The sequence below is a fragment of the Manacus vitellinus genome, unplaced genomic scaffold (genome assembly GCF_001715985.3).
Source record: "Manacus vitellinus isolate BGI_N305 unplaced genomic scaffold, ASM171598v3 scaffold_75_pilon, whole genome shotgun sequence".
In the NCBI taxonomy this organism is placed as follows: domain Eukaryota; kingdom Metazoa; phylum Chordata; class Aves; order Passeriformes; family Pipridae; genus Manacus; species Manacus vitellinus.
In genome coordinates this window covers 2,406,644-2,414,057 of record NW_021940789.1, presented here as the reverse complement: position 1 = coordinate 2,414,057, position 7,414 = coordinate 2,406,644, and positions in this window count along the sequence as shown.

Below are 7,414 nucleotides of genomic sequence, written 5' to 3'. Positions count from 1 at the left end.
GATCAGAGGGTGGAAGTTAAAGAGAGCAGCTCTGGAAGACCAAGTATGGCGCTTCCTGGAAGATCTACCATGCCAGGAGTCTTTTCCTATCCATCCCTGCACACAGAACTGTCCCTGAAATTCAAAGAAAGGTCTGGGGTAAAGGATCTCAGGAAAAGAAAAAAAGACCCAAGGGCCCTTTGTATTTTTAAACACAGAGACTGATTCAAAGAAATCCTTAAACAATATGTAAAGCACACTTTTATTACAGCCGGGGTATACAGGGGGTTTCGCCCGCCCGTGCATTCTGTTGAGCAAAGAAACACAACAGAGTTTTATACATTTGGAAGAAGTGAGCTTCTGCCAGATTCTGTCCCTGGGATGGGGCAACCCCGGATGTACGGACAGACTGGGAATGATATTCTGCATAGCAGCGCTGGAAAATGGTCTCTGGGGTCCTGGTGGATGGCCAGTTGGCCAAGAGTCAGTGGTGCCCTGGCGGGGGCTCACTGCTCTGTCACGCAAGGGTTTTCAGACACACGAGTTCTTCCCTTGCACACAGACACAGACAGTTCATGGCAGCAGGGGCAGTATCTCCTGGGGGTCCTGCTGCCACGCCCGGAGCCTGGATGCACCTCAGCCCTGTGGGGTGCCACCTGCTCTGCCACTATCTGAGATGCCCCATGGCCTGAGAGATGGACATGGGGAGCTCTGGCCACAGAAGCACACCCCAGAGCTGCATCCAGGGCTTTGCCAGCGTTTAGGACTGTAAATGCAAAGTGACACAGAGACACTCCTTGTCCCACGTAACTTCAAGGCTCCCCCAGGAGGCTGATGGCATTTGTACTTGCTCAGGGTCATCTCCCCGCACCAACACCAGGTGTGTGCTCAAGACTTGTCTGTGCAATGCAAACAGAGACACCCTGTCTAGTCCTTCCGTGTCTCTCCAGGGAAGGCTAAAGAACCTCTGTGGGCTGGGTGAGAAGCCAGTGCTGGAAGTAGTTGTTCTACTATGATTGCCAAACGAGAGTGGTTGGCAGGTCTGTGATGAATGCCCTGCGGAGTTGACCTGGGTTTTCCAGTGCACATGGCAATAGATCACACCCTGCCCTCGTGGTCCTTCATGTCTCTCCCAGGAGCCTGGAAGCGCACAGACACTGCTGAGTTCTTCACCTAACGCAGTGCTACTCTTGAGTGGTTCACTGGTGTTTTTTCTCCTCAATATGTTCTTGAGAGAGGACTTACAAGAAGACCTAAACTTTCAGGCACTACCTCGAGGAGATCCCTTGGTAGGATGGAAATACTGTTGCGGAGGGCAGCTGTGCCACAGAAGTGCTAATTGCCTGTCCCTGCCTGCAGGCCAGAGGGCTGGCACACTACAGCCCTTAGACTTAAACTTCCAGAGCGCTGGGATCTTACACCGACAGCTCTGGAAAAACCAAAGATTTGTGAGCTTGTCATACTGTGAGCAGCATGACAGAAGTGATCCAAAATACAGGCGGAGAACTGCAAGGGTAAGTTGACCAATTGTGAGAAACAGGGAACATAGTCCCGGACACTGGTGGGGAATCCCTTTGGCCAAAAAGCCCCTTGATAAGGGGCAGGCCTTTGAGACATGGAAGGGAAGGTTAGAGAAAGGGGTGTCTGGAGCACTCAGCATGTTAAACGTAGGAAGAAGACCTCAAATAAGACAAAAATGTCCAGATGCTTGATCTGGTGCTTTTCTGAAGACTTGCCTATCACTGTGAGTCCCCCACAAATTTGGGGGGACTCCCAAATCTCCCAATACTATCCTAATGCTCTTCCAGCACCCAACAGTCCTCTATTTCCCTCCTTCACTCTCAAAATAAAATTCCACCTCCTTTACTGCAGCATGACTGTCTCAACCGGTGTTCTCAGTGATGTCACCAATGTCCCTGTGATGTCACTGATGTCCCCAGGGGTGGCACCCGTGTCCTCAAGTTGTCACCAATGTCTTTGTGATGTCACTTTTGTCCCCAGGGGTGGCACCCTTGTCCTCAGTGATGTCACCAATGTCCCTGTGTCTTTGCTGGCATCTTTGATCTGCGAGGAATGTTCGTCCAGATGGAAATTTTGGGACTCAGGCAGGCAGAATAAGTGAAGGGTTGAAAACAGGAAACAACAGCCCTTGTCCCCAGGAAAGAAAGCCTGAATGCTTTGTTTTGGTGGTTCAGTTGGTTTCTCAGCCTGGAGACTCCGTTGGCAGCAAGAGCTTTCTGTCATGGCCTCTTTGCTGCGGCAGGAATCTTTGTTTGTATGCAATTTTGGGAGTTGGGCTGGCAGTTGGGAGGCAGGGCTGAAAAAAGGAAACAGCAGTCTATATCCCCAGGAAAGAAAGACTGGAAACTTTGGCTTTGTGGTGAAGTTGGTTTGTCAGCCTGGGCACTCTATTGGCAGGAAGAGCTTTCTGTGCTGGCACCTTTGTTTTGGGAGGAATCTTTGTCCGTATGCAACTTTTGGAGTCAGGCTGACAGTTTCAGCACAGGGCTGAAAAAAGCAAACAACAGCCATTCTCCCCAGGAAAGAAAGACTGGAAGCTTTGGCTGTGTGGTGCAGTTTGTGAGCCAGGCTCGGCACTCCATGGGCAGCAAGAGCTTTCTGTGCTGGCACCTTTGGTGTGGGAGGAATCTTTGTTTGTATGCAATTTTGGGAGTCGGGCTGGCAGTTATGAAGCAGATCTGAAAACAGGAAACAACAGCCATTACGCCAGGTAAGAAAGACTGGGAGCTTTGGCTTTGTGGTGCACTTGGTGGGTCAGCCTGGGCACTCTATGGCCAGCAAGAGCTTTCTGTGCTGGCACCTTTGGTGTGGGAAGAATCTTCATCCATATGCAATTTTGGGAGTTAGGCTGGCACCTGGGAGGCAGGTCTGAAAACAGGAAACAACAGTCCTTATTCCCAGGAAAAAAAGCCTGGATGCTTTGGCTTGGTGGTTCAGTTGGTTTGTCAGCCTGGAGAGTCCACTGGAAGCAAGAGCTTTCTGTGCTGGCACGTTTGGTGTGGGAGGAAGCTTTGTTTGTATGGAATTTTGGGAGTCGTGCTGTCAGTTGGGAGGCAGGTCTGAAAACAGGAAACAGCAGCCCTTATCCCCAGGAAAGAAAGCCTGAATGCTTTAGCTTGGTAGTGCACTTGGTGTGTCAGCCTGGGGACTCCATGGGCAGCAAGAGTTTTCTGTGCTGACACCTTTGGTGTGGGAGGAATCTTTGTTTGTATGCAATTTTGGGAGTCAGGCTGGCAGTTGGGAGGTAGATCTGAAAACAGGAAACAATAGCCCTTATCCCTAGGAACGAAAGCCTGCAAGCTTTGGCTTTGTAGCGCAGTTGGTGGGCCAGGCTGGGCACTCCATGAGCAGTAAGAGCTTTCTGTGCTGGCACGTTTGGTGTGGGAGGAATCTTCGTCCGTATGCGCATAGTGCCCAGAGTGCTACACCAACGGCAGGGGAGAGAGGGAGGGTCAGGCCTTTTTTGCTGGCTGGAAGGGCAATCGTTCGTGGCAGGAGCCCCGTTCTTAAATGGGCCGTTCAAGGCCCAAAAGTGAATACGGATGAAGATTCCTCCCAGACCAAAAGGGTCCACCCAGAAAGCTCTTGCTGTGCACATAGTGCCCCGAGTGCTGTCTTGGTACCTATACAAATCTTGAGGAAAATATTAAAGTGGATAAATTTAACTGTTTTGTAACTACAAATAAGCCAGTACCCTTCCCCTACCCTTTTCAGTAAGGGAGGGACAAAAAGCAGAGACTATGAGGTGAGATAACAATTTACTAAAAGCACAAAGCAATGGAATACGACATGCACAATAACAACAGCAGTATTTATAGCAAAAGTATACAAAAAGAGAAGGTGTTTTACCCTCAAAAAGGTGTTTGTCACTGGGAAGGGAGTGAACCTGGTGAATAGGTGGCTCCTTGTAGGTCACATCCACGTATGCCCAGACAATATGGCAATTGTTCCCATGTGCCACCCTTGTGGCCATTGAAAATAATGGCAAGATGATGGGGAAGCTCCTGTGGCTAATGTTTCCTGCCCCCAGCCAAAAAACAGTGACAAACAAACCCCCTGAAAGCTAGGTTGTCTGAGCCACTCCACTGGGTTCAGCATGGCTGTCTCTGGCACTGCTTCTGACTCCATTTTCCAACTTTGAGGTGAGAACAGTTGTGCTGGTGTAATGGTTTGAACCAGGTTTTCCCCCAGAGGCTAAGAAAAAGTGGTAACCCCCAAGGGGTGGTAACCCCTGGAAGTTTTGAAGTTTTGTCCAATGGGCGCTCCTGCAAAATGTAAACATACCACAAGCAAACGGAAGAGAAGAGTGGTAGTTTGGTGGTTGTAGGAGTGGTGGTCATGTTGTAGAGCCACGAGGAAAGGGGCTCGGAGCCCCTTGGGCCCTCTGGGGCCCCCCAACCTCAGCTGGGGGCTACGGAGACTTGGAACAGTGTTAAGCTGGACTAAGTGTCTGTAGCTGAACCTGGAGATGTTTCTCCACTGCTGTGAGCAGCAGCAGCAGCAACAGCGGCAGAACTGCACTGACCGGAGTGGTGGCAGAGAGCCAGAAAAGATAAGATGCAGCAGAGGCATTAAAGCCAAGCAGGAGAGACACAGTGTTGTCCAAAGAAAGAGAGTCAGCAGCAGAGCTACAGAGTTTCTGGGGGTAAGAACTGAACCAGACCCCCCCTAAACTCCTTCGAGACCTCCGGGAAAGGAGGGACATGGACTCCTATTTTGGAGAGAAGTTTCGGACATGCAGCATTGAAGAGAGAGAGGAGCTAAGAAGCTCAGTCGTCCTGAGAGCTCAGCCAGGACGGTGTGGGAGGTTGGCCTTGGGGGCCCTTCCTTGCTGCAAGCTACAAAGAAGCTCGCAGCCTGAGGCAGGGCACAGAGGCCCTGTAAGGAGCTTGAATCTCCTGGAGATACCAGACCGTCACAAAGACCCCCTGCGTCTCGTGATATGACCGTGGTGGAACAACCTTGTCTGGGGTGACGTAGTCCACGGAGGAAGACCCCTCGTTTGGTGGCGATGGGGCTGAGGGAGTTTGGATACCTCCCTCGTGAGTGCTGGCAGAAATCCAGCCACAGCTGTTGCATGCATGTGAAGAAGACAGATTGCTGTAGAAGATACTCCTGCTTAGAGACTGGAAGGGATCTGTTCTTCTTCCCTCCTGGACTTTTATTTGGAGGGGAGAAGAGATCTGATCCATTGTAAATATTTATGTCATGGTAGAGATAGTTGTGATGGTGTGTATAATGTATTATAATATTTATTTGTACAGTCATTGTAATATATTCCCTTTCCCCATTTGGAGTCTGGAGTCTAGGAAATTAGATTTTGGGGCTATCTCAAACCATGACAGCTGGTTTAAAGGTAAACCGGCAGGAGAAATGAACCCAACTCAAAAAAGATTATAAGTCAGAATCACAATTTAATAAAAATAGTAAAATAAATACCATTATATGGACAAACAATTGGTTTTAACCCACAAAACCCAGATGTATAACCCAGAACCCTGGGGCATGAACAGAATGGTGTTTGTTGGCCCCCATGCTAAGCCCCATGCTAAGCCCCACATGGTCCCCTTCCTTTCTAAAGGAAAAGGAAAGGAAGGGCTGTTGGTGAGAGTGCTGGTCGCAATCTGATCGAGAGCAGTGGTTGCAGCCCGGTCGAGGTTCTGGTCCTCCTCTGGATCCAACGAGTGGGCCCAGAAGTCCCAAGGCCCCAAGATTATATACCCTCAGGTTCGAGTGGGAATGCCCAGTACCTCCCCCAGGGTGGGGAGTTCCACAATGGGTGACTGTGAGTTGTGAGATATTTTTGGAATCCTTGGTGGCCCATTAGCCAACATGACCCCTCAGGCTGGGTGTGGAGGTGCTGGTGACTCCCCAGAGGGAGTCATCACACCTGAGTTATTGGTGTGAGGATAGGAACATCCTCCTATCTCACAGGCTTCTTAACACCCAGCTTATAGCCTGAGGGGTCAGGTGTGCTCTGGGCAGCTGCTGCAAATGGTCTATTGTTAACAGTTCTGGGAAATGACACAGAGGGTGTAGAATACACAGTTTGGGTTACACCCACACAGTGATGAACTGGTCCCAGCTGCTCTAACTAGGACAACTGTACAGACAGCTGAGCCCACAGACTGTGAACTGATCCCACAGAACATGCTGGTGCCAAGAGATTTTTTAAAGACTGTTGTTCATCAATGCCCATATCTTTCTCAATCCCCCCAACTAATGGATATGTTCTTAAAACTGGTTTGTCACCAGTACTATCAACAACAAAAAGACAACAGAATTATTTTGGCCCAGTCTGATTCTAGGCCTCTTAGAAAAAATTAACCATGAATGTTTGCTTCCATTATCTTTCATCCTTTGTGTAGGTTGGCCACGCCTGAGAAGAGCTGGGCTGCCAGCCCCAGGTGTAGCAGTAGAATGCAGCAGGAGAGATGTTGGGAAAGGGGGCTGTGAGGAACAGAAGAATTCAGGTGAACAGCGAACCCCAGGTATCCTTCATGGAAGCAGTCACACCCTGATTAGAGGATCTGGGGGGACCTGACAGGGAGCCATCAGTCACCTCTCAGGGATGGGTTGGGCATTGGTCAGAGGGTGGTGAGCAATTTTATTTTGCATCACTTGTTTCTCTTGGGTTCCTTCCCTAAGCCTTCTTTTCTCAAGACTGAACAAACCCAGGTGTTGCAACCTTTCCTCATACAGCAGCTTCCCAGCCCTTGGATCCTCTTTGTGGCACTTCCCTGGACCCCCTCCAGCCTGTCCGGTTCCCTTTTAGGTAGTAGGGATCAAAACTGTGCAGAGTATTCCAGGTGTGGCCTGACAAGCGCTGAATAGAGTGGGACAATGACTTCTCTCTCTGTTGGTGATGCCCTTGTTGATGCAGCCCAGCATCCTGCTGGCTTCTCAGCTGTGGCAGCACACTGGTCACTCACACTGAGCTTAGTGTCCACCCCCAGGCACCCCCAGGGCCCCTTCCACAGAGCTGCTACCCAGCCTGTGCTACACTCCTGGATTATGTTTGCTCAGGTGCAAGACTTCCCATTTGTCTTTGCTGAAGTTCATATGGTTCCCGTGAACTCACTCTTCCAGCCTATCCAGGTCTTCCTGCAGGGTGGCTCTCCCTTCCAAATTGTCCACTTCCCCACTCTGGCATCATCAGAGGAAACTTGGTCCCATCATCTAGATTGCTCACAAAGATATTAAACAACATTGGTCCCAGTATGGATCCTGGGGGTTACCACCTCTGACAGCTCCCAGTTTGGAAAGGACCTGGTTCCCAGCCCAAGCCAGTCCACGGACGGACGGACGTACATTCCAAGGTGTCAACTGCCATAGCCTTTCCTGCAATGTCCGATCGTTGCCTCCAGGTGTCCTCGCAGTCCCCTTCCGAACATCTCTCCTGCTGCATTTTTCC